The sequence below is a fragment of the Mustelus asterias genome, chromosome 30 (genome assembly GCF_964213995.1).
Source record: "Mustelus asterias chromosome 30, sMusAst1.hap1.1, whole genome shotgun sequence".
NCBI lineage: Eukaryota > Metazoa > Chordata > Chondrichthyes > Carcharhiniformes > Triakidae > Mustelus > Mustelus asterias.
The window spans coordinates 2273855-2301702 of NC_135830.1; the positions used below are offsets into that span (position 1 = coordinate 2273855).

Below are 27848 nucleotides of genomic sequence, written 5' to 3' on the forward strand. Positions count from 1 at the left end.
AGTTTAATTTAAGTTTACGAGTTAGCTGTGTGTTTTTTAAATTTGGGGCAGATTTGCTATCAACCAATCAGATCACAGCTTCCCTCTGACGTCACTTTTGAAGAAAGAAAAAGTGGAAAACAGGAAGTTACCGTGAGGTTTTTATACTCACCCACAGACTGCTCCTCCTCCTCCGAACAGCTCCCGAAACTAGGCCTCGATCCCCGGGTTAAAGTGAGTTTTTATACTCACCCAGAGACTGCTCCTCCTCCTCCGAACAGCTCCCGAAACAAGGCCTCGATCCCCGGGTTAAAGTGAGTTTTTATACTCACCCAGAGACTGCTCCTCCTCCTCCGAACAGCTCCCGAAACTAGGCCTCGATCCCCGGGCCAAACGCATCAGAAATCACACTGATACCCACTCAATAGTTCTTATAGCCGGCCTCCTTGAAGTGATGCTGACCTCTTGTGATGGATACGACTGCGATTAATTTCGCTGCTGATGTCATGCGTCTGTCTTCTTTCCCCATGTCGGCTCAATTTCATCTGTCGTCTAACGTCCTTTTCATTCGGATACAGCACATGGGTGGATTGAAACAAACATTTGCAAGCATTCTATATCTGTCCATACACTCAGAACTGGATGGAACACAAACTTTACATCCCAAAATAGCTCCCTTCAAGGCGCCTTAGGAAAACGAGCTCTTGAATGCGCAAAGCTAATGCAGATATATTAGAGTATGTGCGGATTCGGAATCCAATCCGGCTCTCCCACATGGTGGTGACATTTGCCGTTTCTGAATCACCAGTGGACAAATTTGAATTGAGCCCTTCGAGAATATCTTTCTGTTCACTGAAGATGCAACTCCCGCAATCATTGATCCAAAATTTAAGATGAACTGGGGCCGGTTAGTTTATACGGCTGGAGCATGTTGCTAATAACGCTGCGACTGAGGGTTTAATCCTCGTACTGTCCAAATGCGGTTTCCTCTGTCTGTGGAGCCCGGTTTACGTTATGCTCAGTGGCAATGGCTTTTTCGAACAGCCTGAGTCGCTTCGCGGACTTCTGCACACTCACGATGCCGTTGACAATATTTCAACTGGGAAAAAGTCTGCCTCCCATCCTGACAAATTGTCCATCTTTTCACACTTCTGTGCCACAGATCGGTCGGTGACATTTGAGCAAACCTTGACCGCTCTACAGCGAAACACAGACGGACGACCGGTCAGCTGGATGTCAACTGTGATCATTCCTCTCATTCGCTTCAATGTTTTGTCAATATTCACGTCAGCCAACCTTGTTGCAAGAAATCATACCAGCTTACTTTGACGCACTGCATTCAACCGATCAACACATCGCTTCACACGAATTGATAATGCGCTTCACACCTAATTTACGCAAATACTGAGTTTTTTCAGAAGAACAGGTATTCGTCTGGAAATCTCGAAACTGGCGGTTAGTTGGTCGTCACGCTCAACCCATTAACCGCTAAACATTGTCTTTAAGATGTGGCAGAAGGGTGTCTAATGTGTTGCTGATGACAGCGAAAAAGTCGGGATCGGAAGGAAATTCCTTCAGCAAGCATGGATGGAAACTTCATTGAGGAGCCGCCGTGAGGCACCGTATAATATCCCTCCCAACGAGCACGATGCTTTCTCCACATTTTTATGTCATTCCAATTCCCACAGTGTGCCTCGTTATGAAGCGTCGCACGAGAGAGTAAGCAAAAGATAAAATACCAATTCGCTCTCCCAGTGTGCAGCGGGACCTGTGACATGGGGCTGCTGTGTGACTGTTACTGATAGAAAGAGTTGGATCACAAGGGCAGTTGGGCTGTGTTTTGTTCAGCCTTTCAAATCTTGATGAATTACTCGAACCGTTAAATCCTGTTGAATGACAGCCTTTGGAAATATATTTCTGTTCACTGAAGGTGCAACTCACAGAATCATTGATGCAAAAATCAAATTGAGCGGATTCCGGTTAATTCTGCGCTTGAACACACGCCCCCATTTTGCAGCCCTGGCTGCCAGACTTCCAGATGGAGCAAATATTCCACAAATGGCAAATGCATCCAGTCTGCAAAATGGCAACATGTTGACAATATTCCGACTGAATTTCGCAACATATTTTACTATTGTAGCAGAAAAAATTATTTCAAATAAAACCGGGGGGGTGGGGGGGGGGAGGGGGGGGGTGAACATCAAATGTACGTTGTGATTGCCCCAGCCAAATCCCATGAAAGTCATTTAAAACGAAAATGCCATTCCATCAGTTTGAAGATGCGCGATCAGTCAGCGGTGAAAAATTTAAACTTCTGCACTTAATGATGCAACTCAATAGAAAAACGCAGTTGCTCATCGTGGGCTTCGTATGCGAGGTCGGCCGGTTAGCTCAGGTGGTTAGAGCGTGGTGCTAATAACGCCAAGGTCGCGGGTTCAATCCCCGTACTGGCCACATACGATTACCCGTGTGGGCAGAACTTTTCGTCGGCAGAGGCACCGGCAAAGTGCAGCTTTTTTTTCACCTTGGCAACTTTTAAACTGGAAAAATTTCTTCCAACCGTTCTGACAAATTGCCCATCTTTTCAAACTTCTGTGCCACAAACCGAAAGGGCGAATGTGGAAGGTTACGAGACGGGAAAGGAGTTTTCATTGCAAAGAGTAGACCGGCGGAGAAAGATTCATTAAATTCACAACGGAGTGCTGACATAATGTCCTTCATTTGGCTCCGAAACCGTTTATAAAAGCACTGGGAACATGCTCAGGTGGTCACATCTGCAGTTTGACCTCAGTACGGAGCCTTACGGCTGATGCTGGCTGGTCACCACTCTTCAGAAAAGACATTAGGAAGAGGACAGGTGACACTGCCTGGGAGGTTTACAATGATAAAATAAGTCCGTTATGAGGCGGTGTTGGAGACGTTCGGGTGGTTCCACGTCGATCATAGAAAATTGGAAGATGTCCCAACTCTGATATTCCAGCTGATACGGGATTTCGACAGAGTAAACAGTCAAAATATTCCCTCTCCGCGCTGGTGAATAACTGAAGTTGTCAGGTGCAAATTTGTTGAGAAAACATCTGGAGAGGACAGGCGAACCGGCATCAACTTCATGCAGATTGGTGGGATATGTAACCATTCCACAGGGAAAAATGATTGAAGATGCCACCCTTTCCAGCGAGTCGGAGTGAAACGGAAATGAGAAATGCGTAGTCAGCAGGATTCGAACCTGCGCGGGGAAACCCCAATGGATTTCTAGTCCATCGCCTTATCCACTCGGCCATGACTACAAGGTCAAATGAGCCAGAAATCATACTGATACCGACTCAATAATTCTTACAGCCGGCCTCCTTGAAGTGATGCTGACCTCTTGTGATGGATACGAATGCGATTAATTTCTCTGCTGATGTCATGCGTCTGTCTTCTTTCCCCATGTCGGCTCAATTTCATCTGTCGTCTAACGTCCTTTTCATTCGGATACAGCACATGGGTGGATTGAAACAAGCATTTGCAACCATTCTGTATCTGTCCATACACTCAGAACTGGATGGAACACAAACTTTACATCCCAAAATAGTTCCCTTCAAGGCGCCTTAGGAAAACGAGCTCTTGAATGCGCAAAGCTAATGCAGATATATTAGAGTATGTGCGGATTCGGAATCCAATCCGGCTCTCCCACATGGTGGTGACATTTGCCGTTTCTGAATCACCAGTGGACAAATTTGAATTGAGCCCATCGAGAATATCTTTCTGTTCACTGAAGATGCAACTCCCGCAATCATTGATCCAAAATTTAAGATGAACTGGGGCCGGTTAGTTTATACGGTTGGAGCATGTTGCTAATAACGCTGCGACTGAGGGTTCAATCCTCGTACTGTCCAAATGCGGTTACCCGTGTGGGCAGAACCTGTCCTCTTTTCGTCGGCAGAGGCTGATCCGCTTCGCGTTCTTCCACACCGGCAAAGTGCAGCTTTTTTTTCTCCTTGACAACTTTTAAACTGGGAACATTTCTTCCAACCGTTCTGACAAATTGCCCATCTTTTCAAACTTCTGTGCCACAAACCGAAAGGGCGAATGTGGAAGGTTACGAGACGGGAAAGGAGTTTTCATTGCAAAGAGTGGACCGTCCGGAGAAAGATTGAGCGTCATCGAATTAAATTCACAACGGAGTGCTGACATAATGTCCTTCATTTGGCTACGAAATCGTTTATAAAAGCACTGGGATCATGCTCAGGTCGTCACAGCTGCAGTTTGACCTCAGTACGGGAGCTTTACGGCTGATGCTGGCTGTTCACCACTCTTCAGAAAAGACATTAGGAAGAGGACAGGTGACACTGCCTGGGAGGTTTACAATGATAAAATAATTCCGTTATGAGGCGGTGGTGGAGACGTTCGGGTAGTTCCACGTCGAACATAGAAAATTGGAAGATGTCCCAACTCTGATATTCCAGCTGATACGGCATTTCGACGGAGTAAACAGTCAAAATACTCCCTCTCCGCGCAGGTGAATAACTGAAGTTGCCAGGTGCAAATTTGTTGAGAAAAAATCTGAGGAGGACAGGCATCAACTCCACGCAAATTGGTGGGATATGTAACCATTCCACAGGGAATAATGATTGAAGATGCCATCCTTTCCAGCGAGTCGTAGTGAAACGGAAATGAGAAGTCAGCAGGATTCGAACCTGCGCGGGGAAACCCCAATGGATTTCTAGTCCAGCTCCTTATCCACCCGGCCATGACTACACGGTCAAACGCTTAAGAAATCATACTGATACCCACTCAATAATTCTTATAGCCGGCCTCCTTGAAGTGATGCGAACCTCTTGTGATGGATACAAGTGCGATTAATTTCTCTGCTGATGTCATGCGTCTGTCTTCTTTCCCCATGTCGGCTCAATTTCATGTGTCGTCTAACGTCCTTTTCATTCGGATACAGCACATGGGTGGATTGAAACAAATAGTTGCAAGCATTCTATATCTGTCCATACACTCAGAACTGGATGGAACATAAACTTTACATCCCAAAATAGCTCCCTTCAAGGCGCCTTAGGAAAACGAGCTCTTGAATGCGCAAAACTAATGCAGATATATTAGAGTATGTGCGGATTCGGAATCCAATCCGGCTCTCCCACATGGTGCTGACATTTGCCGTTTCTGAATCACCAGTGGACAAATTTGAATTGAGCCCTTCGAGAATATCTTTCTGTTCACTGAAGATGCAACTCCCGCATTCATTGATCCAAAATTTAAGATGAACTGGGGCCGGTTAGTTTATACGGCTGGAGCATGTTGCTAATAACGCTGCGACTGAGGGTTCAATCCTCGTACTGTCCAAATGCGGTTACCTCTGTCTGTGGAGCCCGGTTTACGTTATGCTCAGTGGCAATGGCTTTTTCGAACAGCCTGAGTCGCTTCGCGTACTTCTGTACACTCACGATGCCGTTGACAATTTTTCAACTGGGAAAAAGTCTGCCTCCCATCCTGACAAATTGTCCATCTTTTCACACTTCTGTGCCACAAATCGGTCGGTGACATTTGAGCAAACCTTGACCGCTCTCCAGCGAAACACATACGGACGACCGCTCAGCTGGATGTCAACTGTGATCATTCCTCTCATTCGCTTCAATGTTTTGTCAATATTCACGTCAGCCAACCTTGTTGCAAGAAATCATACCAGCTTACTTTGGCGCACTGCATTCAACCGATCAACACATCGCTTCACACCAATTGATAATGCGCTTCACACCTAATTTACGCAAATACTGAGTTTTTTCAGAAGAACAGCTATTCGTCTGGAAATCTCGAAACTGGCAGTTAGTTGATCGTCACGCTCAACACATTAAACGCTAAACATTGTCTTTAAGATGTGGCAGAAGGGTGTCTAATGTGTTGCTGATGACAGCGAAAAAGTCGGGATCGGAAGGCAATTCCTTCAGTAAGCATGGATGGAAACTTCATTGAGGAGCCGCCGTGAGGCAACGTATAATATCCCTCGCAACGAGCACGATGCTTTCTCCACATTTTTATGTCATTCCAATTCCCACAGTGTGCCTCGTTATGAAGCGTCGCACGAGAGAGTAAGCAAAAGATAAAATACCAATTCGCTCTCCCCAGTGTGAAGCGGGACCTGTGACATGGGGCTGCTGTGTGACTGTTACTGATAGAAAGAGTTGGATCACAAGGGCAGTTGGGCTGTGTTTTGTTCAGCCTTTCAAATCTTGATGAATTACTCGAAACGTTAAATCGTGTTGAATGACAGCCTTTGGAAATATATTTCTGTTCACTGAAGGTGCAACTCACAGAATCATTGATGCAAAAATCAAATTGAACGGATTCCGGTTAATTCTGCGCTTGAACACACGCCCCCATTTTGCAGCCCTGCCTGCCAGACTTCCAGATGGAGCAAATATTCCACAAATGGCAAATGCATCCAGTCTGCAAAATGGCAACATGTTGACAATATTCCGACTGAATTTCGCAACATATTTTACGATTTTAGCAGAAAAAAATATTTCAAATTGAACCGGGGAGGGGGGGGGGGGCTGAACATCAAATGCACGTTGTGATTGCCCCAGCCAAATCCCATGAAAGTCATTTAAAACGAAAATGCCATTCCATCAGGTTGAAGATGCGCGATCAGTCAGCAGTGAAAAATTTAAACTTCTGCACTTAATGATGCAACTCAATAGAAAAACGCAGTTGCTCATCGTGGGCTTCGTTTGCGACGTCGGCTGGTTAGCTCAGGTGGTTAGAGCGTGGTGCTAATAACGCCAAGGGCGCGGGTTCAATCCCCGTAGTGGCCACATGCGATTACTCGTGTGGGCAGAAGTTGTCGTCTTTTCGTCGGCAGAGGCTGATCCGCTTCGCGTTCTTGCACACCGGCAAAGTGCAGCTTTTTTTTCTCCTTGACAACTTTTAAACTGGGAAAATCTCTTCCAACCGTTCTGACAAATTGCCCATCTTTTCAAACTTCTGTGCCACAAACCGAAAGGGCGAATGTGGCAGGTTACGAGACGGCAAAAGAGTTTTCATTGCAAAGAGTGGACCGGCGGAGAAAGATTGAGCTTCATCTAATTAAATTCACAACGGAGTGCTGACATAATGTCCTTCATTTGGCTACGAAATCGTTTATAAAAGCACTGGGATCATGCTCAGGTGGTCACATCTGCAGTTGACCTCAGTACGGAGCCTTACGGCTGATGCTGGCTGGTCACCACTCTTCAGAAAAGACATTAGGAAGAGGACAGGTGACACTGCCTTGGAGGTTTACAATGATAAAATAAGTCCGTTATGAGGCGGTGTTGGAGACGTTCGGGTAGTTCCACGTCGAACATAGAAAATTCGAAGATGTCCCAACTCTGATATTCCAGCTGATACGGGATGTCGAAAGAGTAAACAGTCAAAATACTCCCTCTCCGCGCAGGTGAATAACTGAAGTTGTCAGGTGCAAATTTGTTGAGAAAACATCTGGAGAGGACAGGCGGACCGGCATCAACTTCACGCAAATTGGTGGGATATGTAACCATTCCACAGGGAAAAATGATGTAAGATGCCATCCTGTCCAGCGAGTCGTCGTGGAACGGAAATGAGAAATGCGTAGTCAGCAGGATTCTAGTCCATCGCCTTAACCACTCGGCCATGACTACACGGTCAAACGCGTCAGAAATCAGACTGATACCCACTCAATAAATCTCATAGGCGGCCTCCTTGAAGTGATGCTGACCTCTTGTGATGGATACAAGTGCGATTAATTTCTCTGCTGATGTCATGCTTCTGTCTTCTTTCCCCATGTCGGCTCAATTTCATCTGTCGTCTAACGTCCTTTTCATTCGGATACAGCACATGGGTGGATTGAAACAAACATTTGGAAGCATTCTATATCTGTCCATACACTCAGAACTGGATGGAACACAAACTTTACATCCCAAAATAGCTCCCTTCAAGGAGGCTTAGGAAAACGAGCTCTTGAATGCGCAAAACTAATGCAGATACATTAGAGTATGTGCGGATTCGGAATCCAATCCGGATCTCCCACATGGTGGTGACATTTGCCGTTTCTGAATCACCAGTGGACAAATATGAATTGAGCCCTTCGAGAATATCTTTCTGTTCACTGAAGATGCAACTCCCGCAATCATTGATCCAAAATTTAAGATGAACTGGGGCCGGCTAGTTTATACGGCTGGAACATGTTGCTAATAACGCTGCGACTGAGGGTTCAATCCTCGTACTGTCCAAATGCGGTTACCTCTGTCTGTGGAGCCCGGTTTACGTTATACTCAGTGGCAATGGCTTTTTCGAACAGCCTGAGTCGCTTAGCGTACTTCTGTACACTCACGATGCCGTTGACAATTTTTCAACTGGGAAAAAGTCTGCCTCCCATCCTGACAAATTGTCCATCTTTTCACACTTCTGTGCCACAAATCGGTCGGTGACATTTGAGCAAACCTTGACCGCTCTACAGCGAAACACATACGGACGACCGGTCAGCTGGATGTCAACTGTGATCATTCCCTTCATTCGCTTCAATGTTTTGTCAATATTCACGTCAGCCAACCTTGTTGCAAGAAATCATACCAGCTTACTTTGAAGCACTGTATTCAACCGATCAACACATCGCTTCACACGAATTGATAATGCGCTTCACACCTAATTTACGCAAATACTGAGTTTTTTCAGAAGAACAGCTATTCGTCTGGAAATCTCGAAACTGGCGGTTAGTTGGTCGTCACGCTCAACCCATTAACCGCAAAACATTGTCTTTAAGATGTGGCAGAAGGGTGTCTGATGTGTTGCTGATGACAGCGGAAAAGTCGGGATCGGAAGGAAATTCCTTCAGCAAGCATGGATGGAAACATAATTGAGGAGCCGCCGTGAGGCAACGTATAATATCCCTCGCAACGAGCACGATGCTTTCTTTCTCCACATTTTTATGTCATTCCAATTCCCAGAGTGTGCCTCGTTATGAAGCGTCGCCCGAGAGAGTAAGCAAAAGATTGTTGTACCTGTTAATTCTCAGATACTTTCAACCAGTTTACTTACTCCAAGGTTTTACCCCGGTGCCCTTATTTGCAAGGTGGACAAAGGACAACCACAAGTACAATTCAACAAGTTTATTAATAATAACACTATTAACCCTTAAATTACCCACATAAAACAAGAGGATACCCGAGATGCAAGTATACTACCCGTAAAGATGGCTTGGTTAAACTGCAGGCCCGATTCTCTGAGTCCCTCTGGTCTGTCGTCACGAAGGTGAGTCTCGATGGCCGCTTCTTCCTTCCTTCCTTCCTTCTCTGGTCAGTCTTCCGAATGGTCACGGCCGCCTCCCCTGTCGAGTCTTCGCTCCTGTGTGCCTCTGAGCGTGTCCCTTTTTCCCCAGCCTGCTTGCCTTTCCAGAAACTTCTCTGGCTTCCGGCCGATGAGGTCCCAGGAGGGGGTTCCAATACCCAGTGGGTTTCTTGATGTCTGCCTGACAGGGTCCACCCCCAGGTGTCCATCTCCATGTTGTTAAACTTGTTATCAGGTAAGGTTTCTACAGGATCTCTTGGTGACAGAAAGTCTGGCCCGATCTGGGCTTCTAACAGTAGACCGATGCATTTCAATGAGGTGCCATGATCTCCTGCTAAGTCTCAAGTAGAGTGTAACGACCTTTGATGGGTGGTTGATGGGTCAGGCCCAGACACATTTGTGTATTGTACAATTGGCCTGCCTGCTGTTTGACTGTGTTTGATTTCAAAATGCCCAATTCTTTAATTTAGCATATCCAATTTTATCAGCCTTAACACTAGGCCCTGTTTATATCACCACATTCCCTCCTCTTGATCCAATGAGCGTCAGTGAACCGGATCACACAATTCTCACCAAACCATCTGAACAAGCAAGTACCCCGAATCTGGAGTTGACAGTATCATCCCTAACCCACAATAGTACTAACAAATTTAAATGAAGTAAAATAATTTTAAAAAAACGATAAGCAATCGGGTATATACAAAACAAAGCAATAAACAGTACAGAATGAAGTAAAATAATTTTAAAAAACAACAAGAAACAATACGTCAATTGGGTATATACACAACAAAGCAATAGTAACACTGAGCATAGTAGGTCAACTGGGCATCAGCATAGTCATGCAGGCAACAAAGGTGATGAGCATGTGGACTGCTAATTCTTTCAAGCAAAAGTCTTGTGATCTCTGCCTGGCGATCAAATTCACTTTGTGTAATTCTCATTTCCTGTTCTGCTGCTGAACGGGCCTCTGAGACCTTTGCCTTCTTCAGTCTTGCTTTTGCTGCATCGAAATCAAGTCTTTTATTCTGCAAGAGTTTACGTTCTTTAGACATTGTTCCGTAGTCCCCTTCCAGAAAATTTCTAAGGGGTGCCAAAAGGTTGACCTCTGACGAGGGTACTTCCATCGGGCATGGGGTGAACCACATATATCCGGGGTATCGTAGGCTGATCTTCTGGTCTTTGGTTGGTGTGGTGTCTCTGGTTCGGTCTGAGACAAGGAGTCCCAGATAACAGGGAAGTATGTAGTTCATTCTGGGGAAGATCAAGGTAGCACCTGTTAATTCTTCTTAATATCTGATTCTCTTTTCCTTTTCTTTACTAGAATGTCGTATGACTCCTCTTTTTTTATAAAATAAAACCAAAGAAATAAGTAAAGGAATAATAAAGGCCCAATCGTGTCATACGAAGGGTAGTGGGGTAAGGAGTTTGCAGAGCGTGAAAATAAAATGTTGGGTATATGGCATGTGTCCTTGTTATTGGAGGACTATGGCACAGTATAACAATAGATTCTTCATCTCACAACCAAACTGTGGTGTGTCGGAAGATTATGACGCAGTATAATGTGGGCAGATAAGAAACCCTTCTCAATTGGGTGATGCGTGGAGTGGACGGATAAAGCTATTTACAATTTGGACTGTGATGTCCTGATTCTTTCTTAGTGGAGGGAACCTACGTGGGCGGGCTTTGGCTGCCAGTTACCCACTGCATTACCACCTCTGGTAGTGAGCGCCGGGTCAAACGGTTCTGGGAGTCCCGGTACCAGGGGCGCCACAGGGGGTAAGGTTTGTGGTTTCCCCATCCTTTCCATCGGGGTCCCCTGGGCCGGGGTTTTGCTGATTCCCCTGGCTCCTCCCCCATTTTGTTTTGGCAAAAATGGCCCCTTGGGGTCTTTTATTGCCGGAACCTGGCATTCATGGGGCTCCCTGCCGTAGGTTAGGTTGTCTGCCAGGAATGTGGGGGTTATAGATGCTTGTCGGGCCGGTCTTTCAAGGGGCATGGGTCGGGGTCCATCGTCGGGGAACCGCTGAGATGGCCATGCGGGGTAGTTGGGTGGTGCCCTACAGTTCCGGGCGAAATGGTTGGGTTGCCCGCAGGTATAGCACTGTGCTTGTGGGCATGGGCTTCTGGGTTCAGCTCGATATCGTTCTCAGTGCCGGGTGTTGGGCCGATGTCCTATGCGGCCTTGTCCCCTGAAATTTGGTGGTGCCCTACAGTCCCGGGCAAAATGGTTGGGTTGCCCACAGTTATAACACTGTGCTTGTGGGGGTGCATATCTGGGGTTGGTTTTGTCTTGTTCCCTGTACCTGGGGTTGGGGATATATCGGGGTTCTGGGCGGGGCTGCGGTTTTCTGTATCGATGATTGGCAGGGGTATATGGGGGTGAGTTTCCCAGTCCCCTGTTTCCACCTCCCCCTTCGTTACGCCAAACTGGGGCCAGGTCTGTGTGGATCGGGTTCATCTTTCCGTGTTTTGTGGGCTTGGGGGTGTCTGTTTGTCTGACTTCCCGTTCCCACACACGAGTCATTTTGCGGATGGCCCAGGCTTCTGTATGTGTATTATCATCAGGGTCAAAATTCTCACAGGCTTTCCGACTCCCCTCGGTGGCGTGTGCTATCAGGGTCCGGATCCATGTGGGCCGGTGGTGTGCATTTAATTGGACTCGATTTAATTGGCCAAAAACCGCAACAAATTGGTTCCATAGTCGGCCAGCATAGGCTGTCGGGTGCTCCCCTCTCTTTTGTTGGCGGTTGTTTAAGCCTTGTACCGGGTCATCCCTATTGTAGCCTATGGCGGCCAGAACGGCCGCCTTAATTTCTGGTAGGGTTCCCCCGGCCACGTTCTGGGGTTCGGGTAGGGCGGAACGGATGGCAGGACTTAAACATAACAGAATAAGTTTAACCTCTTCTGCCTCATCTAGACCGTTTAAAACACGATATTGGGTAACCTGGTCAAAGAGAGCATGTGGATCCCCGGAGGGTTCAAATATTCCAATCACTTTAGCTATGTCAGTAAGCTGTGTCATGGTGTATGGAGTTACATAAGTCACATTGGTTCTGTCCGTCCTGTCGTTGGGTGGTGACCGGATTCATCGGTACAGGAACCGGATTAGTGACTGGGCGTTTTGGGATGGTACAAGGACTAGGAGCCGAGACTGAGTTTCCCCAGATGGGGGCCGGATTAGGTGGTGCCATTGGTTCCACTACCGGGAAGGGAGGTGGGGGTTCCCTGTCGGCAGTGACGCTAGCTGTTGCATAATTGCAGGCATCCTCTTCTAAATCCCCCCACTCTACCCCTGGGTCACTCTCCGCTGTTTCAGTCGTGTATGCACACATTACACCCCTTTTTATAGCTAGTTGTGCTTTTAAATCTTCAATCTCGCGCAGGCATTTGGAGTAGTCTGTTGCGCGGGCTGTATTTACTTTTCCTGCTTGGTGCAAAACTTTTACTGCAACCTGTAGGTCGCTGCATTTACGTTTAACTTCCTCTACCTGTTGCAGCGCAGCCTCTCTCTCACGGACAGCACGCCGTGCCTTTAGGTACGCTTTATCACATTGAGCCTGGAATTGGCTCATGTGTATCATATTGATTTGGTGCCTTTCCTCTTGTGTGTTTACCTCCGCTTCCAATTGTTGTATGCGCGCGGTCTTCCATCGGGCGCACTTAAATGTGAGTATGGTTAGGTACACTATCATAAGTAGGATTCCTATTACGGCCAGTTGTGACAGAATGCGGACCCATGGGTGGATTTGGACATTTGAACCCCAATCCCAGAGGTCCTCCCATGCAGCATGACTGGCCATGGTTATTTCCTTTTATAAGACAGATTGAGTATAGGTAAGGGATCGGGGTAGGGGTCCGGTAGGGGTCCGGTTTTCACTAAATTCCCTCCCGTAGGTTTTACCCAAATTCCCTAGACTGTTCTAGTTCTGACTACACAGTTTGTCCACCTTGTGTTACAGACACCAGGTTTACGGCCCAATTTACTGGTTGAATCTGTATTAGTCCTTCACTCACTTAAGACTGGCCGTCACGTGGGGCATCTGCCCTCTTAATTCAGGCTCAGACGGAGTGTTGGAGAATACTGGGTTGAAGGTTCGACTTCGGAGCAACGTATTACTTCTTATCGACGTCCCATCTGGGTCGGCACTGTTGTACCTGTTAATTCTCAGATACTTTCAACCAGTTTACTTACTCCAAGGTTTTACCCCGGTGCCCTTATTTGCAAGGTGGACAAAGGACAAACACAAGTAAAGATTCAACAAGTTTATTAAATAACACTATTAACCCTTAAATTACCCACATAAAACAAGAGGATACCCCAGCAGATTCAAGTATACTACCCGTAAAGATGGCTTGGTTAAACTGCAGGCCCGATTCTCTGAGTCCCCTCTGGTCTGTCGTCACGAAGGTGAGTCTCGATGGCCGATTCTTCCTTCCTTCTTTCCTTCTCTGGTCAGTCTTCCGAATGGACACGGCTGTCTCCCCGTCGAGTCTTCGCTGCTGTGTGCCTCTGAGTGTGTCCCTTTATCCCCAGCCTGCTTGCCTTTCCAGAAACTTCTCTGGCTTCCGGCCAATGAGGTCCCAGGAGGGGGTTCCGATACCCAGTGGGTTTCTTGATGTCTGCCTGACAGGACACCAGGGTCCGCCCCCAGGTGTCCATCTCCATGTTGTTAAACTTGTTATCAGGTAAGGTTTCTACAGGATCTCTTGGTGGCAGAAAGTCTGGCCCGATCTGGGCTTCTAACAATAGACCGATGCATTTCAGTGAGATGCCATGATCTCCTGCTAAGTCTCAAGTAGAGTGTAACGACCTTTGATGGGTGGTTGATGGGTCAGGCCCAGACACATTTGTGTATTGTACAATTGGCCTGCCTGCTGTTTGACTGTGTTTGATTTCAAAATGCCCAATTCTTTAATTTAGGATATCCAATTTTATCAGCCTTAAAACTAGGCCCTATTGATATCACCAGAAGATAAAATACCAATTCGCTCTCCCCAGTGTGAAGCGGGACCTGTGACATGGGGCTGCTGTGTGACTGTTACTGATAGAAAGAGTTGAATCACAAGGGCAGATGGGCTGTGTTTTGTTCAGCCTTTCAAATCTTGAAGAATTACTCGAACCGTTAAATCGTGTTGAATGACAGCCTTTGGAAATATATTTCTGTTCAGTGAAGGTGCAACTCACAGAATCATTGATGCAAAAATCAAATTGAACGGATTCCGTTTAATTCTGCGCTTGAACACACGCCCCCATGTTGCACCCCTGCCTGCCAGACTTCCAGATGGAGCAAATATTCCACAAATGGCAAATGCATCCAGTCTGCAAAATGGCAACATGTTGACAATGTTCCGACTGAATTTCGCAACATATTTTACTATTTTAGCAGGAAAAAATATTTCAAATAAAACCGGGGGGGGGGGGGGGGTGAACATCAAATGCACGTTGTGATTGCCCCAGCCAAATCCCATGAAAGTCATTTCAAACGAAAATGCCATTCGATCAGGATGAAGATGCGCGATCAGTCAGCAGTGCAAAATTTAAACTTCTGCACTTAATGATGCAACTCAATAGAAAAACGCAGTTGCGCATCGTGGGCTTCGTTGCCGACGTCGGCCGGATAGCTCAGGTGGTTAGAGCGTGGTGCTAGTAACGCCAAGGGCGCGGGTTCAATCCCCGCACTGGCCACACCCTTGTGGGCAGAACTTTTCGTCGGCAGAGGCTGATCCGCTTCGCGTTCTTCCACACCGGAAAAGTGCAGCTTTTTTTTTACTCCTTGACAACTTTTAAACTGGGAACATTTCTTCCAACCGTTCTGACAAATTGCCCATCTTTTCAAACTTCTGTGCCACAAACCGAAAGGGCGAATTTGGAAGGTTACGAGACGGGAAAGGAGTTTTCATTGCAAAGAGAAGGCCGTCCGGAGAAAGATTGAGCGTCATCTAATTAAATTCACAACGGAGTGCTGACATAATGTCCTTCATTTGGCTACGAAATCGTTTATAAAAGCACTGGGATCATGCTCAGGTGGTCACATCTGCAGTTTGACCTCAGTACGGAGCCTTACGGCTGATGCAGCCTGGTCACCACTCTTCAGAAAAGACATTAGGAAGAGGACAGGTGACACTGCCTGGGAGGTTTACAATGATAAAATAAGTCCGTTATGAGGCGGTGTTGGAGACGTTCGGGTCGTTCCACGTCGAACATAGAAAATTCGAAGATGTCCCAACTCTGATATTCCAGCTGATACGGGATTTCGACAGAGGAAACATTCAAAACACTCCCTCTCCGCGCTGGTGAATAACTGAAGTTGTCAGGTGCAAATTTTTTGAGAAAACATCTGGAGATGACAAGCGGACCGGCATCAACTTCATGCAAATTGGTGGGATATGTAACCATTCCACAGGGAAAAATGATTGAAGATGCCATCCTTTCCAGCGAGTCGGAGTGAAACGGAAATGAGAAATGCGTCGTCAGCAGGATTCGAACCAGCGCGGGGAAACCCCAAAGGATTTATAGTCCATCGCCATATCCAATCGGCCATGACTACACAGTCCAACTCATCAGAAGTCATACTGATACCCACTCAATAATTCTTATAGCCGGCCTCCTTGAAGTGATGCTGACCTCTTGTGATGGATACGAATGCGATTAATTTCTCTGCTGATGTCATGCGTCTGTCTTCTTTCCCCATGTCGGCTCAATTTCATCTGTCGTCTAACGTCCTTTTCATTCGGATACAGCACATGGGTGGATTGAAACAAACATTTGCAATGATTCTATATCTGTCCACACACTGCGAACTGGATGGAATACAAACTTTACATCCCAAAATAGCTCCCTTCAAGGCGCCTTCGGAAAACGAGCTCTTGAATGCGCACAACTAATGCAGATATATTAGAGTATGTGCGGATTCGAGATCGAATCCGGCTCTCCCACATGGTGGTGACATTTGCCGTTTCTGAATCACCAGTGGACAAATTTGAATTGAGCCCTTCGAGAATATCTTTCTGTTCACTGAAGATGCAACTCCCGCAATCATTGATCCAAAATTTAAGATGAACTGGGGCCGGCTAGTTTATACGGCTGGAACATGTTGCTAATAACGCTGCGACTGAGGGTTCAATCCTCGTACTGTACAAATACGGTAACCTCTGTCTGTGGAGCCCGGTTTACGTTATGCTCAGTGGCAATGGCTTTTTCGAACAGCCTGAGTCGCCTCGCGTACTTCTGTACACTCACGATGCCGTTGACAATTTTTCAACTGGGAAAAAGTCTGCCTCCCATCCTGACAAATTGTCCATCTTTTCACACTTCTGTGCCACAAATCGGTCGGTGACATTTGAGCAAACCTTGACCGCTCTACAGCGAAACACATACGGACGACCGCTCAGCTGGATGTCAACTGTGATCATTCCTCTCATTCGCTTCAATGTTTTGTCAATATTCACGTCAGCCAACCTTGTTGCAAGAAATCATACCAGCTTACTTTGACGCACTGCATTCAACCGATCAACACATCGCTTCACACCAATTGCTGATGCGCTTCACACCTAATTTACGCAAATACTGAGTTTTTTCAGAAGAACAGCTATTCGGCTGGAAATCTAGAAACTGGCAGTTGGTCGTCACGCTCAACACATTAACCGCTAAACATTGTCTTTAAGATGTGGCAGAAGGGTGTCTAATGTGTTGCTGATGACAGCGAAAAAGTCGGGATCGGAAGGAAATTCCTTCAGCAAGCATGGATGGAAACTTCATTGAGGAGCCGCCGTGAGGCAACGTATAATATCCCTCGCAACGAGCACGATGCTTTCTCCACATTTTATGTCATTCCAATTCCCACAGTGTGCCTCGTTATGAAGCGTCGCACGAGAGAGTAAGCAAAAGATAAAATGCCAATTCGCTCTCCCCAGTGTGAAGCGGGACCTGTGACATGGGGCTGCAGTGTGACTGTTACTGATACAAAGAGTTGGATCACAAGGGCAGTTGGGCTGTGTTTTGTTCAGCCTTTCAAATCTTGATGAATTACTCGAACCGTTAAATCGTGTTGAATGACTGCCGTGGGAAATGTATTTCTGTTCACTGAAGGTGCAGCTCACAGAATCATTGATGCAAAAATCAAATTGAACGGATTCTGGTTAATTCTGCGCTTGAACACACGCCCCCATTTTGCAGCCCTGGCTGCCAGACTTCCAGATGGAGCAAATATTCCACAAATGGCAAATGCATCCAGTCTGCAAAATGGCAACATGTTGACAATATTCCGACTGAATTTCGCAACACATTTTACTGATTTAGCAGAAAAAAATATTTCAAAAAAAACCGGGGGGGGGTGAACATCAAATGCACGTTGTGATTGCCCCAGCCAAATCCCATGAAAGTCATTTAAAACGAAAATGCCATTCCATCAGGTTGAAGATGCGCGATCAGTCAGCAGTGAAAAATTTAAACTTTTGCACTTAATGATGCAACCAAATAGAAAAACGCAGTTGCTCATCGTGGGCTTCGTTTGCGACGTCGGCCGGTTAGCTCAGGTGGTTAGAGCGTGGTGCTAATAACGCCAAGGGCGCGGGTTCAATCCCCGCACTGGCCACACCGTTGTGGGCAGAACTTTTCGTCGGCAGAGGCTGATCCGCTTCGCGTTCTTCCACACCGGAAAAGTGCAGCTTTTTTTTTACTCCTTGACAACTTTTAAACTGGGAACATTTCTTCCAACCGTTCTGACAAATTGCCCATCTTTTCAAACTTCTGTGCCACAAACCGAAAGGGCGAATGTGGAAGGTTACGAGACGGGAAAGGAGTTTTCATTGCAAAGAGTGGACCGGCGGAGAAAGATTGAGCTTCATCCAATTAAATTCACAAAGGAGTGCTGACATAATGTCCTTCATTTGGCTACGAAATCGTTTATAAAAGCACTGGGAACATGCTCAGGTGGTCACATCTGCAGTTTGACCTCAGTACGGAGCCTTACGGCTGCTGCTGGCTGGTCACCACTCTTCAGAACAGACATTAGGAAGAGGACAGGTGACACTGCCTGGGAGGTTTACAATGATAAAATAAGTCCGTTATGAGGCGGTGTTGGAGACGTTCGTGTAGTTCTACGTCGAACATAGAAAATTGGAAGATGTCCCAACTCTGATATTCCAGCTGATACGGGATTTCGACAGGGTAAACAGTCAAAATACTCCCTCTCCGCGCAGGTGAATAACTGAAGTTGTCAGGTGCAAATTTGTTGAGAAAACATCTGGAGAGGACAGGCGGACCGACATCAACTTCATGCAAATTGGTGGGATATGTAACCATTCAACAGGGAAAAATGATTGAAGGTGCCATCCTTTCCAGCGAGTCCGAGTGAAACGGAAATGAGAAATGCGCAGTCAGCAGCATTCGAACCTGCGCGGGGAAACCCCAACGGATTTCTGGTCCATCGCCGGAACCACTCGGCCATGACTACACGGTCAAACGCCTCAGAAATCATACTGATACCCACTCAATAATTCTTATAGCCGGCCTCCTTGAAGTGATGCTGACCTCTTGTGATGGATACGACTGCGATTAATTTCTCTGCTGATTTCATGTGTCTGTCTTCTTTCCCCATGTCGGCTCAATTTCATCTGTCGTCTAACGTCCTTTTCATTCGGATACAGCACATGGGTGGATTGAAACAAACATTTGCAAGCATTCTATATCTGTCCATACACTCAGAACTGGATGGAACACAAACTTTCCATCCCAAAATAGCTCCCTTCAAGGCGCCTTAGGAAAACGAGCTCTTGAATGCGCAAAACTAATGCAGATAGATTAGAGTATGTGCGGATTCGGAATCCAATCCGGCTCTCCCACATGGTGGTGACATTTGCCGTTTCTGAATCACCAGTGGACAAATTTGAATTGAGCCCTTCGAGAATATCTTTCTGTTCACTGAAGATGCAACTCCCGCAATCATTGATCCAAAATTTAAAATGAGCTGGTGCCGGTTAGTTTATACGGCTGGAGAATGTTGCTAATAACGCTGCGAGTGAGGGTTCAATCCTCGTACTGTCCAAATGCGGTTACCTCTGTCTGTGGAGCTCGGTTTACCTTATGCTCAGTGGCAATGGCTCTTTCGAACAGCCTGAGTCGCTTCGCGTACTTCTGTACACTCACGATGCCGTTGACAATTTTTCAACTGGGAAAACGTCTGCCTCCCATCCTGAAAAATTGTCCATCTTTTCACACTTCTGTGCCACAAATCGGTCGGTGACATTTGAGCAAACCTTGACCGCTCTACAGCGAAACACATACGGACGACCGGTCAGCTGGATGTCAACTGTGATCATTCCTCTCATTCGCTTCAATGTTTTGTCAATATTCACGTCAGCCAACCTTGTTGCAAGAAATCATACCAGCTTACTTTGACGCACTGCATTCAACCGATCAACACATCGCTTCACACGAATTGATAATGCGCTTCACACCGAATTTACGCAAATACTGAGTTTTTTCAGAAGAACAGCTATTCGGCTGGAAATCTCGAAACTGGCAGTTAGTTGGTCGTCACGCTCAACACATTAACCGCTAAACATTGTCTTTAAGATGTGGCAGAAGGGTGTCTAATGTGTTGCTGATGACAGCGAAAAAGTCGGGATCGGAAGGAAATTCCTTCAGCAAGCATGGATGGAAACTTCATTGAGGAGCCGCCGTGAGGCAACGTATAATATCCCTCGCAACGAGCACGATGCTTTCTCCACATTTTTATGTCATTCCAATTCCCACAGTGTGCCTCGTTATGAAGCGTCGCACGAGAGAGTAAGCAAAAATAACATACCAATTCGCTCTCCCAGTGTGAAGCGGGACCTGTGACATGGGGCTGCTGTGTGACTGTGACTGATAGAAAGAGTTGGATCACAAGGGCAGTTGGGCTGTGTTTTGTTCAGCCTTTCAAATCTTGATGAATTACTCGAACCGTTAAATCGTGTTGAATGACAGCCGTTGGAAATATATTTCTGTTCACTGAAGGTGCAACTCACAGAATCATTGATGCAAAAATTAAATTGAACGGGTTCCGGTTAATTCTGCGCTTGAACACACGCCCCCATTTTGCAGCCCGGGCTACCAGACTTCCAGATGGAGCAAATATTCCACAAATGGCAAATGCATCCAGTCTGCAAAATGGCAACATGTTGACAATATTCCGACTGAATTTCGCAACATATTTTACTATTTTAGCAGAATAAAATATTTCAAATAAAACCGGGGGGGGGGGGGTGGGGGGGGGCGGTGGGGGTGGGGGGGGGTGAACATCAAATGCACGTTGTGATTGCCCCAGCCAAATCCCATGAAAGTCATTTAAAACGAAAATGCCATTCCATCAGTTTGAAGATGCGCGATCAGTCAGCGGTGAAAAATTTAAACTTCTGCACTTAATGATGCAACTCAATAGGAAACGCAGTTGCTCATCCTGGGCTCCGTGTGCGACATCGGACGCTTAGCTCAGGTGGTTAGAGCGTGGTGCTGATAACGCCAAGGTCGCGGGTTCATTCACCGTACTGGCCGCATGCGATTACGCGTGTTGGCAGAACTTTTCGTCGGCAGAGGCTGATCCGCTTTGCGTTCTTCCACACCGGTGAAGTGCAGCTTTTTTTTCTCCTTGTCAACTTTTAAACTGGAAAAATTTCTTCCAACCGTTCTGACAAATTGCCCATCTTTTCAAACTTCTGTGCCACAAACCGAAAGGGAGAATGTGGAAGGTTACGAGACGGGAAAGGAGTTTTCATTGCAAAGAGTAGACCGGCGGAGAAAGATTGAGCTTCATCTAATTCAATTCACAACGGAGTGCTGACATAATGTCCTTCATTTGGCTACGAAACCGTTTATAAAAGCACTGGGAACATGCTCAGGTGGTCACATCTGCAGTTTGACCTCAGTACGGAGCCTTACGGCTGATGCTGGCTGGTCACCACTCTTTAGAAAAGACATTAGGAAGAGGACAGGTGACACTGCCTGGGAGGTTTACAATGATAAAATAATTCCGTTATGAGGCGGTGTTGGAGACGTTCGGGTAGTTCCACGTCGATCATAGAAAATTGGAAGATGTCCCAACTCTGATATTGCAGCTGATACGGGATTTCGACAGAGTAAACAGTCAAAATATTCCCTCTCCGCGCAGGCCAATAACTGAAGTTGTCAGGTGCAAATTTGTTGAGAAAACATTTGGAGAGGACAGGCGGACCGGCATCAACTTCATGCAAATTGGTGGGATATGTAACCATTCCACAGGGAAAAATGATTGAAGATGCCATCCTTTCCAGCGAGTCGGAGTGAAACGGAAATGAGTAGTCAGCAGGATTCGAACCTGCGCGGGGAAACCCCAATGTGTTTCTAGTCCATCGCCTTAACCACTCGGCCATGACAACACGATCAAATAAGCCAGAAATCAAACTGATACCCACTCAATAATTCTTATAGCCGGCCTCCTTGAAGTGATGCTGACCTCTTGTGATGGATACGAATGCGATTAATTTCTCTGCTGATGTCATGCGTCTGTCTTCTTTCCCCATGTCGGCTCAATTTCACCTGTCGTCTAACGTCCTTTTCATTCGGATACAGCACATGAGTGGATTGAAACAAACATTTGCAAGCATTCTATATCTGTCCATACACTCAGAACTGGATGGAACACAAACTTTCCATCCCAAAATAGCTCCCTTCAAGGCGCCTTAGCAAAACGAGCTCTTGAATGCGCAAAACTAATGCAGATATATCAGAGTATGTGCGGATTCGGAATCCAATCCGGCTCTCCCACATGGTGGTGACATTTGCCGTTTCTGAATCACCAGTGGACAAATTTGAATTGAGCCCTTCGAGAATATCTTTCTGTTCACTGACGATGCAACTCCCGCAATCATTGATCCAAAATTTAAGATGAACTGGGGCCGGTTAGTTTATACGGCTGGAGCATGTTGCTAATAACGCTGCGACTGACGGTTCAATCCTCGTACTGTCCAAATGCGGTTACCTCTGTCTGTGGAGCCCGGTTTACGTTATGCTCAGTGGCAATGGCTTTTTCGAACAGCCTGAGTCGCCTCGCGTACTTCTGTACACTCACGATGCCGTTGACAATTTTTCAACTGGGAAGAAGTCTGCCTCCCATCCTGACAAATTGTCCATCTTTTCACACTTCTGTGCCACAAATCGGTCGGTGACATTTGAGCAAACCTTGACCGCTCTACAGCGAAACACATACGGACGACCGGTCAGCTGGATGTCAACTGTGATCATTCCTCTCATTCGCTTCAATGTTTTGTCAATATTCACGTCAGCCAACCTTGTTGCAAGAAATCATACCAGCTTACTTTGACGCACTGCATTCAACCGATCAACACATCGCTTCACACCAATTGATAATGCGCTTCACACCTAATTTACGCAAATACTGAGTTTTTTCAGAAGAACAGCTATTGGGCTGGAAATCTAGAAACTGGCAGTTAGTTGGTCGTCACGCTCAACACATTAACCGCTAAACATTGTCTTTAAGGCGTGGCAGAAGGGTGTCTAATGTGTTGCTGATGACAGCGAAAAAGTCGGGATCGGAAGGAAATTCCTTCAGCAAGCATGGATGGAAACTTCATTGAGGAGCCGCCGTGAGGCAACGTATAATATCCCTCGCAACGAGCACGATGCTTTCTCCACATTTTTATGTCATTCCAATTCCCACAGTGTGCCTCGTTATGAAGCGTCGCACGAGAGAGTAAGCAAAAGATAACATACCAATTCGCTCTCCCAGTGTGAAGCGGGACCTGTGACATGGGGCTGCTGTGTGACTGTGACTGATAGAAAGAGTTGGATCACAAGGGCAGTTGGGCTGTGTTTTGTTCAGCCTTTCAAATCTTGATGAATTACTCGAACCGTTAAATCGTGTTGAATGACAGCCTTTGGAAATATATTTCTGTTCACTGAAGGTGCAACTCACAGAATCATTGATGCAAAAATCAAATTGAACGGATTCCGGTTAATTCTGCGCTTGAACACACGCCCCCATTTTGCAGCCCGGGCTGCCAGACTTCCAGATGGAGCAAATATTCCGCAAATGGCAAATGCATCCAGTCTGCAAAATGGCAACATGTTGACAATATTCCGACTGAATTTCGCAACATATTTTACTATTTTAGCCGAAAAAAATATTTCAAATAAAACCGGGGGGGGGGGGGGGGAGGGGGGGTGGACATCAAATGCACGTTGTGATTGCCCCAGCCAAATCCCATGAAAGTCATTTAAAACGAAAATGCCATTCCATCAGTTTGAAGATGCGCGATCAGTCAGCAGTGAAAAATTTAAACTTCTGCACTGAATGATGCAACTCAATAGAAAAACGCAGTTGCTCATCGTGGGCTTCGTTTGCGACGTCGGCCGGTTAGCTCAGGTGGTTAGAGCGTGGTGCTAATAACGCCAAGGTCGCGGCTTGAATCCCCGTACTGGCCCCCCGTGTGGGCGCAACCTGTCGTCTTTTGGTCGGCAGAGGCTGATCCGCTTCGCGTTCTTCCACATCGGCAAAGTCCAGCTTTTGTTTCTCCTTGACAACTTTTCAACTGGGAAAATTTCTGCCAACCGTTCTGACAAATTGCTCATCTTTTCAAACGTCTGTGCCACAAACCGAAAGGGCGAATGTGGAAGGTTACGAGACGGGAAAGGAGTTTTCATTGCAAAGAGTGGACCGGCGGAGAAAGATTGAGCTTCATCGAATTAAATTCACAACGGAGTGCTGACATAATGTCCTTCATTTGGCTACGAAATCGTTTATAAAAGCACTGGGATCATGCTCAGGTGGTCACATCTGCAGTTTGACCTCAGTCCGGAGCCTTACGGCTGATGCTGGCTGGTCACCACTCTTCAGAAAAGACATTAGGAAGAGGACAGGTGACACTGCCTGGGAGGTTTACAATGATAAAATAAGTCCGTTATGAGGCGGTGTTGGAGACGTTCGGGTAGTTCCACGTCGAACATAAAAAATTCGAAGATGTCCCAACTCTGATATTCCAGCTGATACGGGATTTCGACAGAGTAAACAGTCAAAATACTCCCTCTCCGCACAGGTCAATAACTGAAGTTGTCAGGTGCAAATTTGTTGAGAAAACATCTGGAGAGGACAGGCGGATCGGCATCAACTTCACGCAAGTTGGTGGGATATGTAACCATTCCACAGGGAAAATGATTGAAGATGCCACCCTTTCCAGCGAGTCGTCGTGAAAAGGAAATGAGAAATGCGCTGTCAGCAGGATTCGAACCTGCGCGGGGAAACCCCAATGGACTTCTAGTCCATCGCCTTAACCACTCGGCCATGACTACACGGTCGAACGCCTCAGAAATCATACTGATACCCACTCAATAATTCTTACAGCCGGCCTCCTTGAAGTGATGCTGACCTCTTGTGATGGATACAAATGCGATTAATTTCTTTGCTGTTGTCATGCGTCTGTCTTCTTTCCCCATGTCGGCTCAATTTCATCTGTCGTCTAACGTCCTTTTCATTCGGATACAGCACATGGGTGTATTGAATCAAACATTTGCAAGCATTCTATATATATCCATATACTCAGAACTCGATGGAACACAAACTTTCCATCCCAAAATAGCTCCCTTCAAGTCGCGTTAGGAAAACAAGCTTTTGAATGTGCATAACTAATGCAGATATATTAGAGTATGTGCGGATTCGGAATCCAATCCGGCTCTCCCACATGGTGGTGACATTTGCCGTTTCTGAATCACCAATGGACAAATTTGAATTGAGCCCTGCGGGAATAACTTTCTGTTCACTGAAGATGCAACTGCCGCAAACATTGATCCAAATTTAAGATGAGCTGGGGCCGGTTAGTTTATACGGCTGGAACGTGTTGCTATTAACGCTGCGACTGCGATTTCAATCCTCGTACTGTCCAAATGAGGTTACCTCTGTCTGTGGAACCCGGGTTTACGTTATACTCAGTGGCAATGGCTTTTTCGAACAGCCTGAGTCGCTTCGCGTACTTCTGTACACTCACGATGCCGTTGACAATTTTTCAACTGGGAAAAAGTCTGCCTCCCATCCTTACAAATTGTCCATCTTTTCACACTTCTGTGCCACAAATCGGTCGGTGACATTTGAGCAAACCTTGACCTCTCTACAGCGAAACACATACGGACAACCGGTCAGCTGCATGTCAACTGTGATCATTCCTCTCATTCGCTTCAATGTTTTGTCAATATTCACGTCAGCCAACCTTGTTGCAAGAAATCATACCAGCTTACTTTGACGCACTGCATTCAACCGATCAACACATCGCTTCACACGAATTGATAATGCTTTTCACACCTAATTTACGCAAATACTGAGTTTTTTCAGAAGAACAGCTATTCGTCTGGACATTTCGAAACTGGCAGTTAGCTGGTCAACACATTAACCGCTAAACATTGTCTTTAAGATGTGGCAGAAGGCTGTCTCCTGTGTTGCTGATGACAGCGAAACACGTCTGGATCGGAAGAAAGTTCCTTCAGCAAGCATGGATGGAAAGTTCATAGAGGAGCAGCGGTGAGGCAACGTATAATATCCCCGGCAACGAGCACGATGCTTTCTTCAAATTTATTCTCATTCCCATTCCCACAGGGTGCCTCGTTATGAAGTCACGCACGAGAGAGTAAGCAAAAGATTAAATACCAATTCGCTCTCCCCAGTGTTAACCGGGACCTGTGACATGGGGCTGCTGTGTGACTGTTACTGATAGAAAGAGTTGGATCCCAAGAGCAGTTCGGCTGTGTTTTGTTCAGCCTTTCAAAACTTGATGAATTACTCGAAACGTTAAATCGTGTTGAATGACAGCCTTTCGGGAATATATTTCTGTTCACTGAAGGTGCAACTCACAGAATCATTGATCCAAATTTCAAATTGAAAGGATTCCGGTTAATTCTGCGTTGAAACACACGCCCCCATTTTGCTGCCCTGGCTGCCAGGCTTCCAGATGGAGCAAATATTCCACAAATGGCAAATGCATCCAGTCTGCCAAACGGCTCCATGTTGACAATATTCCGACTGAATTTCGCAACATATTTTACGATTTTAGCCGAAAAAAATATTTCAAATAAAACCGGGGGGTGCACATCAAATGCACGTTGTGATTGCCCCAGCCAAATCCTATGAAAGTCATTTAAAAAGAAAATGCCATTCCATCAGGTTGAAAATGCGCGATCAGTCAGCAGTCAAAAATGGAAACGTCTGCACTTCATGATGGAACTCAATAGAAACAAGCAGTGGCTCATCGTGGGGTTCACCCGCGACGTCCGACGGTTAGCTCAGGTGGTTAGAGCGTAGTGCTGAAAACGCCAGGGTCGCGGGTTCAATGCTCGTACTGGCCAAATGCGATTATCCGTGTGGGCAGTTTCTGCCGTATTTTCGTCGACACAGGCTGATTCACTTCGCGTACTTGCACAATGGCAAGGTGCAGCTTTTTTTCTCCTTGATAACTTTTAAAGTGGGAAAATTTCTCCCAACTATTCTGGCAAATTGCCCATCTTTTCAAACTTCTGTGCCACAAACCGGGAGGACGAATGTGGAAGGTTACGAATGTGGAAGGCGGAAAAGGCGTTTTCTTTGCAAAGAGTGGAATGGGGAGAAAGATTGATCTTCATCTAATTAAATGCACAACGGAGTGCTGACATAATGTTCTTCATTTGACTACGAAATCGTTTATACAAGCACTGGGATCATGCTCAGGTGGTAACATCTGCAGTTTGACCTCAGTACGGAGCTTTACGGCTGATGCTGGCTGGTCACCACTCTTCAGAAAATACATTAGGAACGGGACAGGTCAAGCTGCCTGGGAGGTTTACAATGATAAAGTAATTCCGTAATGAGGCGGTGTTGGAGAAGTTCGGGTAGTTCCACGAAGAATATAGAAAATTCGAAGATGTCCCAACTGTGATTTTCCAGCTGATACGGGATTTCGACAGAGTAAACAGTCAAAATACTCACTCTCCGCGTCGGTGAATAACTGAAGTTGGCAGATGCAAATCTGTTGAGAAAACATCTGGACAGGACAGGCGGATCGGCATCAACTTCACGCAAAGTTGTTGGGATATGTAACCATTCCACAGGGAAAAACGATTGAGGGTACCATCCTTTCCAACGAGTCGTAGCGTTTCGGAAATGAGAAATATGCAGTCAACATGATTCGAACTTGCGCGGGGATACCCCAATGGATTTCTAGTCCATCGCCTTAACCACTCGGCCATGACTACACGTCCGCAACCTTCAAAAATGATACTGATATCCAGTCAATAATTCTTACAGGCGGCCTCCTTGATGTGATGTTGACCTCTTGTGATGGATACAAATGCGATTAATTTCTCTGCTGATGTCATGCGTCTGTCTTCTTTCCCATGTCGGCTCAATTTCATCTGTCGTCTAACGTCCTTTTCATTCGGATAAAGCAGATGGGTGTATTGAAACAAACATTTTCAAGCATTCTATATATATCCATACACTCAGAACTAGATGTAACACAACTGTACATCCCAACATTGCTCCCTTCAAGGCGCGTTCGGAAAACAAGCTTTTGAATGCGCAAGACTA

General features: G+C 46.2%; 9 non-coding genes across 9 annotated transcripts; 5 read left to right on the top strand and 4 right to left on the bottom strand.

The window, feature by feature from the left end:
• The first annotated feature begins 2359 nt into the window (after nucleotides 1-2359).
• On the top strand, nucleotides 2360-2433 carry trnai-aau (transfer RNA isoleucine (anticodon AAU)). Its single transcript has one exon. It is a non-coding gene; the product is annotated as a tRNA-Ile (tRNA).
• Nucleotides 2434-3184: 751 nt separating this feature from the next.
• On the bottom strand, nucleotides 3185-3266 carry trnas-aga (transfer RNA serine (anticodon AGA)). Its single transcript has one exon. It is a non-coding gene; the product is annotated as a tRNA-Ser (tRNA).
• A 3439-nt stretch (nucleotides 3267-6705) lies between these two features.
• On the top strand, nucleotides 6706-6779 carry trnai-aau (transfer RNA isoleucine (anticodon AAU)). Its single transcript has one exon. It is a non-coding gene; the product is annotated as a tRNA-Ile (tRNA).
• An 8100-nt stretch (nucleotides 6780-14879) lies between these two features.
• trnat-agu (transfer RNA threonine (anticodon AGU)) lies at nucleotides 14880-14953 on the top strand. Its single transcript has one exon. It is a non-coding gene; the product is annotated as a tRNA-Thr (tRNA).
• A 2834-nt stretch (nucleotides 14954-17787) lies between these two features.
• trnai-aau (transfer RNA isoleucine (anticodon AAU)) lies at nucleotides 17788-17861 on the top strand. The gene has a single exon. It is a non-coding gene; the product is annotated as a tRNA-Ile (tRNA).
• Nucleotides 17862-21581: 3720 nt separating this feature from the next.
• trnas-aga (transfer RNA serine (anticodon AGA)) lies at nucleotides 21582-21663 on the bottom strand. The gene has a single exon. It is a non-coding gene; the product is annotated as a tRNA-Ser (tRNA).
• A 1991-nt stretch (nucleotides 21664-23654) lies between these two features.
• trnai-aau (transfer RNA isoleucine (anticodon AAU)) lies at nucleotides 23655-23728 on the top strand. The gene has a single exon. It is a non-coding gene; the product is annotated as a tRNA-Ile (tRNA).
• Nucleotides 23729-24510: 782 nt separating this feature from the next.
• Nucleotides 24511-24592, bottom strand: trnas-aga (transfer RNA serine (anticodon AGA)). Its single transcript has one exon. It is a non-coding gene; the product is annotated as a tRNA-Ser (tRNA).
• Nucleotides 24593-27432: 2840 nt separating this feature from the next.
• On the bottom strand, nucleotides 27433-27514 carry trnas-aga (transfer RNA serine (anticodon AGA)). The gene has a single exon. It is a non-coding gene; the product is annotated as a tRNA-Ser (tRNA).
• Nucleotides 27515-27848: the final 334 nt, after the last annotated feature.